Here is a 12,115-nt window from a genome sequence, read left to right as displayed (position 1 = left end):
AATGGATGACAATAAGGTCTGTTTCCAGCAGAAGCAAGAGCCAGGGCCCTTGGACCATGACTACAGCGGTCTCTGAATTCCTGTATGGCTGAGCATGGTGAAATGAATCCTAGGTAGCTAATTCCCTCTCTGAGTAGTACTCTGAGGAACTCTCTGATGGTATGGAGCTGATTTCTGAGATGCTTTCAAGGTAGTTTTCTTCTTGTTCCTGTACAAAATATTTGACTTCCTTTTAATGATGTTAATTTCTTCAGCAGCCATACCTCCTTTAGTCTATGATTTCCTCTAGGAAAAATTTAAGTGTTCCATTTTTTTTCTACCCCATCTTTTGTTCCTGGTTCTTGCTATAAATTTGGCTAAAAGCAGCCAGCAGTACCCATGCCCTACTTTGAATGTCAGGATGTCTTGAAATTTCCTTCACAAGATTAATTAGTGTGCTGGTACTAATCTCAGTCTCCAGCAGTCTTTAGAAATAGGCAAAATGTAGATTTATTTGTTTGTGTATTTATTTATTTATGCCAGCATGTAACATACATGGCCTCTAATTCAAGTATAATCCTTGTTCCCAAGTAAAATTTCCTGAGCTTGGCCTTACAGTGCATGTTCTTATCAGCATCCTGCTCCTCTGAGATCTGACCAGAATCACCTATCTGCTTACAGAATTTTGGGACTTCTTTAGTCTGAATTTCTAGACCTTTTCAAATGCCTCCCATGCATCAATTCCAAAAGCTTCTAAACCACAAGATCAAGTATAGACATAACAAATATCCAACTTTCTTGCCATAAGTTTTCTGCATTGGTCAGCTTTCCCATCCCTGGACACAATATGTAGCATTGAGAATTTAAAGGAGGGTGGGGAAAGGGATATGGAGTCCTTAGTGCAATGAAGTTGACATATCAGGATTAATGGTCACAAAAATCAAGAACACCAAAGCAACACCGAAGATTTCCAACAACTGACAGAAGCTGGAAGAAGACAAGGAAACATCCTGTCTTCCTACTGAGAGAGATAGAGAGAGACGGCGGGGGGAGAGGCTGAGATCATGGCCATATCAACACTTTTATTTCAGACTTTGAGTCTTCAAAGCCATGAGGTAATAACTTTCATTTGTTTTAAGCCACCTAATTTGTAGATCTTTGTTATTGTACCTCTTGAAAGTGAATACATCATTGTTAGGACTTCTCTTACCATCTTATCATGGGCAAGACCATTACAGAAGTGAAATTGGCTGGTTCTTTAATAAGGTTGAAATAGAGTTGGGGTGGAAACTATGAGTATCTATAAGGGGAAGTGGTTTTAAAAAGGTACATGCTGGGGAGTTGTGGGGAGAGACCTCAGCAGCACAGCGCATGCCTGGCAAGTGTAAGGTCCTGAGTTCAGCTGCTAGTACAAAAAAAAAGGCAGCATGATGATAACTGAAAATATAAAATGGAGAATTAATGTAAATTTTATAAAACATAACAGATTTTTGACCTTGTCGCTTTACTAAATTACTTTGTTAGTTCTAACAGGATGTGTGTGTGTGTGTGTGTGTGTGTGTGTGTGTGTGTGGTCTTTACAGTTTTCTGCATTTTAGAAACATGTCATCTGTAAACAGGGATATTTTTACTTGTTTATGTCTAGTGCAGATGACTTTTATGTTTTTCTTCTTGTCTGGCTAGAGTTTTCTGTAATATGTTGAATAGAATTGGTGAGAGTGGGTATCCTTGATTTGCACTGGATCTTAGGGGAAAAGGCTTCAACTTCCTCCCATTGATTATGATGTCAGTTTTGGGCTTTTCATAAATGGCCATTATTGTGTTGAGGCCATTTCCTTCTAAACATATTTTATTGAGAATTTTTTTATCATCAGAGAACATTGAACTTTGTTGAGTGCTTTTTTCTGTATCTACTGAGATGGGCATGTAATTATGAACATTCTGTTAATGTAATTTAACACAGTGACTGATTTGCAAATGGTAAAAGAATTGCATTAGTCACTGGAAGAAAATAACTGACACCTGCAAATTAAAGGAGGAGAGCCTTATTTTGGCTCATGGTTGCAGGGGATTCCATCCAAGACTGGCTAGCTTGAAGGCAGGAACATCCTACTGGAGGAGTGTGAATGAGTAAAGCTGCTTACTTCATGACTGCAAGGCAGCACAGCAGATGAAAAGCACCAGAGAGGTACCAGATTTAGTGTCCAAGGTCATGCTCCCACGAGCCATCCAAACATACACACAATTACTAATTTTCTAGGTGGATACTAAGCTCTGACCAATCAAGTTGACAATAAAGATTGGCTGTTACACCAATCTTGCATCAAAAGAGATAAATTTTTCTCAGAGATTACATATCTTTGACTAAATTTGATCACTAGTCTTTTCTTGAAGATTTTTGCATCAATGTTCATCAGAGATACTGGCCTATAGTTTCCTTGTTTTGTGGTATCTTGCTTTGGTGTATCAGAGTGATGTTACCTTTGTAAAATAAATTTGGAGTTATTCCCTGAACTTCTAATTTTTGGAAGAGTTCAAGAGGAAGTGCTATTAATTCTTTGTTGAATGTTTAGTAGATTTCAGCTTTGAAGCCATCTGGCTCTGGGCTTCAGTTTGATCAGTGGCATTTATTGACGTGAAGGACAATTTATCCAAAAATAAATGAAGAAAATAATTCCATTTATGACAACATAAAAAGAACGAAATGTTTATGAATAAGTTTAATCAAAGAAGTGAAAGATCTGTATACTGAAAGCTATAATATATTGGTGAAAGATATTAAAGGAAACAGAAATGAGTGAAAAATTCTGTGTTCATGGATTGAAAGAATTAATATTATTAAAATGCCCATATTGTCCAAAGTGTTATACATAGATACAATGAAGTCCTTATAAAAATTGTAATGTCCCTTTCAACAGTCATAAAAAATTCCAAAATTTTTGTTTAGCCCCAAAATACTCCTAGTGGTCAAAATAATCATGAGAAGAAAAACTAAGTTAAAAGCACAAATTTTCTAATTTCAAATTATATCACAGAGCTATAATCATCAAAACAATACAGTACTTGTGTAAAAGTAGATATATAGAACAATGAAACATAATAGACTAGAAATAAATCCAGTATATGTCACTCACTGATTTTTGACAAGACAGTTGAGAAGATACAATAGGGAAAATATTCTCTTCAATAAACAATGCTGGGAAAACCGGATGTCCACTTACAAAATAATGAAATGGGACCCTTATATTATATACAAAACCAACACAAATGTACTAAAGGTCTATGTATAAGACTGGAGACTGTAAGAGTTAGAAGAAGATATAGGGGAATAACCACTTGATGTTGACTTTGGCAATGGTTTTTTTGAATACCACATCAAAAACTCTGGTAAAAAAGGCAAAAATTGAAAAGTAGGATTACATTAAACCAATACTTTTTTGCAAAGAGTAATAATCAACAAATATTTTCAGCAAAGAAAATAATCAACAAATTAAAGGGTCAATAAACAGATTAGGAAAAATATTTGCAAATGATATACCTGATATAGGCTTACTATTCAAAATACATAAGAAATTCACACAACTCAATGGCAGAAAAATTCCAAATAAGAATTAAAAAGGGCCAACATGTATATGAAAAGGGGCTTAATATCACCTACCACTGAAGAAACACAAAATCAAAACTCATTGTGATAGCTCATTGTGATGAGATACTGCCCCACAGCTGTTATGATTGATTATTAAAAAAGACAAGTCATGAATGTAGGTGAGGCTATGGAGAAAAGAGGCTGTTAGTAGGAATGTATACTATTAAGGCCATTGTTGGAAACAGTATGCAGTATTCTCAGAAAATTAAAATAGAACTACCATATAATCTAGCAATCTGTCTGCTTGGTATATACCCAAAGGAAATGGAATCACTGTTACTCAGAGACATCTGCATTCTTATGTTCATTGCAACATTATTTACAATAGTCAAGATATGGCTCTAACTGTCCATGTATGAAAGAGTGAATAAGAAAGTTATGGTCAGTCTATCTATCTATCTACCTATCATCTATCTATGTAGCTAAATGTTAGTTTACTTTAAATAAGAGATACTTCTACTTATGATAACATATGTTTGAAACTGGAGGGTGTTATGTTAATTGAGATAGTATAGATAGAGAAAAATACTGCATGACCTCATGTGTTTGTAAAATCTAAAAAAAAATTACCTAGAAGGAGTAGGTTGATGGTTAGCAGAGGCCAGCTATGGGAAAATGTAAATCAGAGGGTATAAACTTACAATAATGTAGGATAAATAAATCTAGAGACCTTTTATGTAGCATGAGAACTATAATTAAAATGATGATATTGATAATACTGTATTATAGCATTAAATTTTTTTAAGAGAGGAGATTTTTCAATATATGCAAACATATAAAATATAACTCTATAACGCGCTGGGCATGTGAATCTTCTAGGCTACAGTAATCATTTCATTGGGATATTTACACCAAAACCCTTTGTACACATTAAACATACACAGTGAACATTTTAGAAAACCAGTGAAACAAAATTCTATTGTCTATTTCCTCTACTTCCTGTTTTTTTTTTGAACACATCTCTAGACTATGTTTTACTAAGTGCCTTTCCTGTTAGATAAAATTATCTGACAAAATTCTGGCCAGAAGTAGAATATAAGTCAGTGTTGATAAGAGCGATTCTGATGCAAAATCAATAAAATATTTTTAAGTTAATAGAGGTTTCTCAGTCAGAAGAAAGGCTCAGATTTCCAAAGATATTGAACCCTTTATGAATTCAACACAACTCATCCTCTATGAACCTCAAGACCAAAGGCCTGTCTACAGAATCGTTGACATAAAGTCTCTGGCAAATGATGAGGCCTTCCTTAAGCTGGAGGGAGCTGAAAGTGGGTGCTATTGTGCCCTTCTGTAATCAACCTATTATTGATTTTTTGCCTCCAAGATTCTCTGGACAAAGCACTGTTATTTCTGTTACAATTTCTCCACTGTAATAATCATCAGCTATAGCCAGAGCAGCAGAAACAGTAAACACTTGCTGAATAATCGGCTAGACAGAAATATATTGCCTTTGAGAAGCTTATACAATCTTAATAACTCTGCCTGCACTGTAGAGAAAAATGAAAGAAAACCAAAGTGGAGTTTGGAGGGAAGTAGGAATTTATTACAGTAGTAAAGGAGAGTTTGAGAGGGGTGATGTTTGTGGAAATTGAGATAATTAGTGGGCTTGAGAAATATTTAGGAGACAAAACCCATGTCTATCAGCGATGGACTGAGTGAGTGAGAGGTAGACGATGCCCAAGATTGAGACTCTTTTTGGTAAAAGGAAGGTGAGACATTTTGCTCTCATGTGGAACCTTGGACTGAGGTTATATTTGTTTTAGGAATAGCTGAATCTGAAGTAGCGTTTATCAGCTACTTGGGTGCACAGTCTTCAACTCAGAGGAGTGATTTGAACTGGAGATAGAAGTATAAGGCCTTTAACAATAGGAATGGTTGCTAATGGAAACCATCTACAACTATACATACATCTTTGTATGGTTAGAATGATGAGTGAGAAGACAAACTATGCTAGGGATGATACCTGTGAGGCTCTGGAACTTAGTAACTGAAAAGATAAAAACCATTTGCCATCTGATGTCAGACTTAAACAAGTTCATAGACTCAGGGATCTTGCATGAGTGGAGGAAGGCGGGGCCCCTCTGGAAAAGGACTTCACTACACAGCAACAATTGTATAGAATGTAAATATTCTTTGTGGTCTTCCTGAGAGAAGCAGGGGACTACTTGTCATGATGGATGTGCGTTGGAGAAGTGTAAATAGTTACATTTTCAGGGACTTTGGAATGCTAATTCTGGATTGATCTTAATTTATGCAGATAATTATAACTCATCATCAGAGTTGGGATTTTGACATGTGCTCTTGAGCAATGGACCTGGTGGATCTCTGAATTCAGTTTTTAGTTACCTCTTAGTTTGAGAATGTGTAACCAGCATAGACATACACAGCAAATGGCAGAAGTCCCACATGGGATCCTTTCACCTTTCTTTCTTACCACATGTACGGAAAGACTCATTTATGTCATCTGAGCTTGCTTTTGCCTGTCCAAATAGTAAACTGAATAATATTACACTTTGGAGGAATTGCAACAGTCAATAACTTCTTTCAAGACTTGAAAAATGTAGAGGAGGTGATTCCTACCCTATCCTCATCCAACTCACCTATTTGGCAGGTGCATACAACAGAGATCTTGAAGAAAGACAGTGATTATCCCAAATTTAATTAGGTGGTGATTTCAATTGAAGCTTCTATTCCAGACGTGTTTTATGACTGAAACAAAGGAATCCTCATCCTGGAGCCTGGTGTGCAGTTATTAATACAGCAAGTAATTATTTCTTTAGACCTATTAATAATATTGTCATAAACTGGTTACTTTCTCTGGACAGGGTAGCAATAACCCTCATTTTTGTTTTCAGGAATATTTTAGTTTCTTGCTGTATGTTATAATATAGTCTGCAAGATCACCTCTCCTTTCCACACAGTACTATATCAAATCATTGCATTAGGAATTGCATGCTTTAGATAAGAATATCAGGAGCAGTTGTGTGAATACATCTCCTGTTCCTATAATAAAATAGGATACAGCGAAGAAATGTGTCTAGTTTATAGTTCTTAACATTCTGCTTGGCTCTTGTGGAGGTTCTTGGTGAATAGCATCATGGCAAGTGCATGTGCAAAAGGAAGTTATCACAGGGGTTGACAGGAAGTCAGAGAGATATTGGGATTCCACAAGAACTATGTTAATTCCCTCCAAGGGCGTGCCAGCTGTGACCAAATGACTTCTCCTTACGTTGCACATCATAAGGATCCTAAGACCTCTTAACATTGCCACACCGGGGACCCAACTTTGAATATATGAACACTTGTGGGAAAACTAGATCCAAACTATAGCATTAGTAATGACACTACAGACCTTGTGCTATGGAGTGGAAGATGAATCCCATAAAATCTAGTTTTCTTTTACCATAGTAAAATTTCTTAGGCTCAGATAGCTGGAAGATGTTCAGATTTCTTTTCTTCCAGGGTGAAGATTAGCTTTCTATATTTTGTCTCTTCTACCATGAAGAAAGAGATAAAATGCCTAGGAGGTATCTTTGGGTCTTGGAGGCAGCATAAACTGCACTCAGGTATGCTGTTCAGCTCCACTTACCAGGTAATTAAAAAATCTCCCAGTATTGAAATATGCCAAAAAAGAGAAAATTCTATGACAAGACAAGACTGCGATGCAAGCTATTCTGCTATTTGGAGAGTGACTGAAGTGTCAGTGATGGACATGGTTGGCATATGGAGATTTTTGTAGGACCCTAGAGGTAAATTATAGCACATTAACCTTTAAGCTTTTAAAGCAAAACTACCTACCTCTGTAGGTAACAATTTTTTTTACAGAAACAATGTAACTACGGACCAGTAATTTACCAGGGAGCCTAAGCTTTACATCACAAAACTCAGTGTCCCAGTACATGTTGGGAAGCTCAAAATTTTGTTGTAAGCTAGTGGCTTATGGTCGAGCTACTTCTGAAAAGAATAGTCACAAGTTAAGAGTTCATAGTAACACTCCATCTTTAAATATAAATTGCATATACATGGTGATTGGGCTTAAGCCCATATGGAAGGCATGGATAAATTGCAAATGCAAGTACTCAGTTAGCTATGGTTCCAACTTCTAAGTGCCCAATCCTTCTTCACCTGTTGCTGAGCTAATGGGATTTTTCTCACCCCTTACCAGAGGAAAACAGCTCTTTATATTACGCAGATACCAACCAAACTGGTGGCTCCAGCATTATAGCTTCATTTTGGGGGTGGTATTGAAGTCAGTGGAGAAGGAAAAATCTTCCCAGTTGGAGGACTTCAAGTAGTTTTGTGGAACTTATCAGTCATTTTCCCTAGAAAGATAGGCAGTTGGAGGTAAAGAATTACATCCTTTCATGGTAGGCTAATAATTTGTCTTGCTGGGATTAGGGACTTGGAAGAGACATGATTCAAAAATGAGTGACTCAGGAGTAAAGAGAAAAAAATGTGTATCCATAGCTCTGCTAGAAGAAGTGCCTGTGTTCCATGTGAATGACAACAACAAAAAGCAAATTATGCAGAAGGAAATCTTAATTATACTTAGAAAAGATGATCAGTCTTGCGGACATCAGTCAATCTCTTAGGCTTACAACTCCCTGTTTTGCTTAAAGACCTGAGCAAAGTAACCACAGTAAAACGAGTGGAGGTTGTACATGGGCTTTAAAGCACAGATATCCACTCTCTAAGGCCCTTTTGGGCTTCAGAGATTGCTGAGTATCTAATCTGCCAGCAGTGGAGACCATCACAGCCTCTAATATGGCACCTTCTCCCGACAGCATTACCAATGGCCTGGTGGCAAGTTGAATACACAGGAGCATTTATGTTTGGAGGAGAGAGTGCCTATTCTTACTGGAGTGCATTTTTACAATGGTTGCACATTTACTTTTCTTCCAATAATTCTCTGGCAGACTTCTTTCCCTGAATTTAATAAATAGTTCATTAATAGTCCTGGCTTCCTTTAAGCAATACTTCTAACCAAGGAGCTCAAGCTCATTTCATGGCAAACGAAGTACAGTGGTGGGCTCATGCACATGGAATTCACTGTTCATTCATGTTCACTCACTCCGAGTCTCTTGGGCTGAGAAAGTGGTGGAGCGGCTGTTGGGAGCTCTGTTTTAGCTGGGAGGTAACAGCTTGTGGGTCAATAATTTTCTCCAGGATACAGTATGTGTTCTAAATCAGCTTCCAATATATCATTTTCTTTCTCTCAAAGACAGCATTTGTAGTTTATGGGATCAAAAGTGGAAATTGGATTGAATCTCTGAATCCTTTCATTATAATCCATAGAGTTTCACTAGCACTTTCTTTTCAAAAATTTGAACTCTGCTGGAGGAGATTTTGTTCCCAGGGGAAGAATGCTCCTACCAGAGAATATAAAAATGGTCCAGTTTACTTGTGCTTGACCACTATGGACTGTTTAGGCTGGTAGGTAAACAAGCAGGCAATCATCTGAGATCACTGATCTTGACCATGAAAAGAAAATTAGATTGTTTCCACTAATACTAGTAAGGAAGAGTATTTCTGGAATGCAGGAGATACTCTAAGGTATGACTTACTACTTTATGTCCACTGATTAAAATCAGTGGGAAACTACCATCTAAAACAGACAGAATGCTAATTGATCCAAACTATTAAAAAATAAGGATTTAGGTCAGTGATGGTGAACCTTTTAGAGCTTTAGGTGGTAACAAATAGCTGGCTATGGTGCTCACCCCATAGGTTAACCACCACTGGTTTAGGTCAACCTTGTAGGCAAGAAACAACAACAAGCTGAGTGTGAAAATATCAATACTTCTGTGTTTATAATATGACTTATGAGAACAGAACGTGATGGAGCACCATAAGAATTCTTCTTTCAATAATTTGCAAATGTTGGAGTCCTGGCTACTTTTCCTGTATCCCTCAGCAAATGTAGTTTAATTTTTTTCATTAGAAGAAAAAGAAAATAAGAGGCTGTGTGGGTCCATCATTCAATAGAAGAATAAGACATTTTGCCACATAGAATGGCCATAATCAACTATAGCAACACAATTTTAGGAAAATCAGATTTCTCTTTCTTCTTATAGTTAGAGCTTTCTGCGAGATGTTGTCTAAAACAAAATGATTTTTGTTTTAGAACAGGTGTTGGCTTCCTTATTCTGCCTTACGCCTATTAATTGCTCTACTTATTCTCCTCAGTACAGTAGCAATTCTTATTCTACTATTTTCTTAATCAAGAAATTGTTGGGAATAAAGAATTGTTAGAGCTCCAGGGACAAAAATAGAGTTGAAAAATTTTATATGCGTTTCTATGGGAGTTCTTATTGTAAAATTTCTATTTCACACATAGATTTTTTTCTTGTGCTTAATTTTTAATGAAAATTTAATTTGCCTATTGTAAAACTCACCCATAAGTATAAACTTTCATGATATGTCTTAGTAAATTTTTAGAGTTTTGACATAATCATCACAATGCAGCTTTGAGGCATTTCTGTCTCCTCACCAAAATTCTTTGTCCCCTTTTTGGAGCTACGCCTTACTCTCATTCCTTGCTTTCATTCCCAGGAAACCCCTGCCCTGCTTTTGCTGTGTATAATTTGACTGCTCTGCATGTGTCTTATTAAAGACACTGTTATGATTTAGATCAATAATGTCCCCTAAAGACCTCATGGACTCATGGGAAAGACATTTGGAAAGTTTTTGGGTCATAGAGGAGGTATAGCTGAATTGTTGTTAAGAGGTGGGGTCCCTCACCTCTTAAGGGAGGAGCTGGTTACTGGAGGCAGATCTAGAAGGGTGTATCTCTCTCCCTGGACCCTCCTTTCTCTCTCTTTGCTTCCTGGATGCTATGACTGAGCAGCGGTCCTCCACCCAGGTCCTTCCACCGTGCCGCTTCTGCTTGGAGCCAGCTGACCTTGCAAGGATAGAGGCTCATGAGCCAAAATAAACCTCTTCTCCTTCAAGCTGTTGGTTTTGGGTGTTGGGTCTCAGAGGCAAAGAAAGTAATAAGATAAACAGTATCTAGACTTTTGTTTCTGGCTTTTTTTACTTAGCATGCTGTTTTGAGTTTTATTATTCCTATGATGTGTATCAACAGTTTCATGTATTGCTCAATGGCGTTCTATTTAGTCTGTACATGCATCATTAATGTACGCATTCACCAATGGTGGGTGTACAGGTTGTTTCTAGCTTTTGGCTACTGTACGTAATGTCAATCTGAATGCACACATACAATCCTTGTATGGACATATTTTCCTTTTTTCTAGGGTAAATCCCAAGCAGTTAAAGTACTGGATTGTATGGTAGGTTTATATTTAACTCTGTTTTCCAAGAGGCTGCACCATTTTTCATTCCTGCCAGTAGGCTATGAGGTTTTCAATTTCTTTACATTCTTTGTACGCTCTTAAAAATCTTTTTGATTACAGTCATTCTAGCAGGTATAAAGCGTTATACTGAGTCATGCTTTGGTTTTTAATTCTCTAATGATTAATGATAAGTATCTTTTCATGTGATTATTTGCTTTCCATATAGCATCTTTGGGTAATATTTCTCAAATCTTTTACTCATTTTTAAATTGGGTTGTTTGTCTTATTGATTTGCAAGTGTTCTTTACATTATGTGGCTATATCCCTGGATTAGCATATGATTTGCAGTATTATCTCCAAATATGTTATTCCTCTTTTCATTCTTTAAATGGTAATTTTGAAGGTCAGAAGTTTTCATCTTGATGTAGTCCATTATAGATTAGCATTTTTCTCTTTTGTAGATTTTGCTTTTGAAATTATGTCTGAGAATTTTGTCTAGGCCAAGGTCATGAAGATATTGTATGTTTTTCCTATAAATTTTGTGGTCTTCATTCTTACATTTGTTTGTATTTGATTTTAAGGTGATTTTTTTTGTACTGTTTGAGATAAGATTTTATTCCTTTGGCACATGAATATCCAATATTCTGAGTATCATTTCTTGCAAAAACTATCCTTAACTTGAATTTCTGTGGCATCTTTATCAATTAATTGGTCATAAATATAGAGTTTACTTTTACATTCTTAATTGTTATATTGAGCTTTTCTTTTGCCAGTACTACACTGTCTTGGTTATTGTAGTTTTAGAGTAAGTTTTCAAGTAGGTAAACATTAAGCCTTTAAATTTCTTTTCTTTCTTTTCTTTTTTTTTTTTTTTGGTTTTTCTCTGGTACCAGGAACCGAACTCACGACCTTGCGCTGGCCAGGCAGGCGCTTTTGCTGCTGAGCTAAATCCCCAGCCCTAAATTTATTTTCTTTAAAGCATTTTTGGAGTTATTTTTGTCTGTGGAGTTGGGAAAATTAGGTATTTCCATATAAATTTTAGAACAAGCTTTTCATTTTTTGCAAAATCTTGCTGGGATTTTACAGGAATTATGTTGAATCTGAAGATCAGTTTTTGTATGTTGTTTGTGTATTCTACTTTTTTTATTGTGTATTATTCTAGTAGACTTTGTGGAGTTTTAGGATTTCCCTCAAATAG

At 36.4% G+C, this 12,115-nt stretch overlaps 1 long non-coding RNA gene across 2 annotated transcripts in view; it reads left to right on the top strand.

Annotated features, from left to right (window-relative positions):
• The window catches only part of LOC102012158, a 218,619-nt gene that overhangs the window by 10,865 nt on the left and 195,639 nt on the right, over positions 1-12,115 (top strand). The window lies entirely within an intron of this gene.

This window comes from Chinchilla lanigera, unplaced genomic scaffold, assembly GCF_000276665.1.
Source record: "Chinchilla lanigera isolate Chin_1 unplaced genomic scaffold, ChiLan1.0 scaffold00006, whole genome shotgun sequence".
Classification (NCBI taxonomy): domain Eukaryota; kingdom Metazoa; phylum Chordata; class Mammalia; order Rodentia; family Chinchillidae; genus Chinchilla; species Chinchilla lanigera.
The sequence above is the reverse complement of the archived record's forward strand: the minus strand, read 5'-3'. Positions and strand labels throughout refer to the sequence as shown.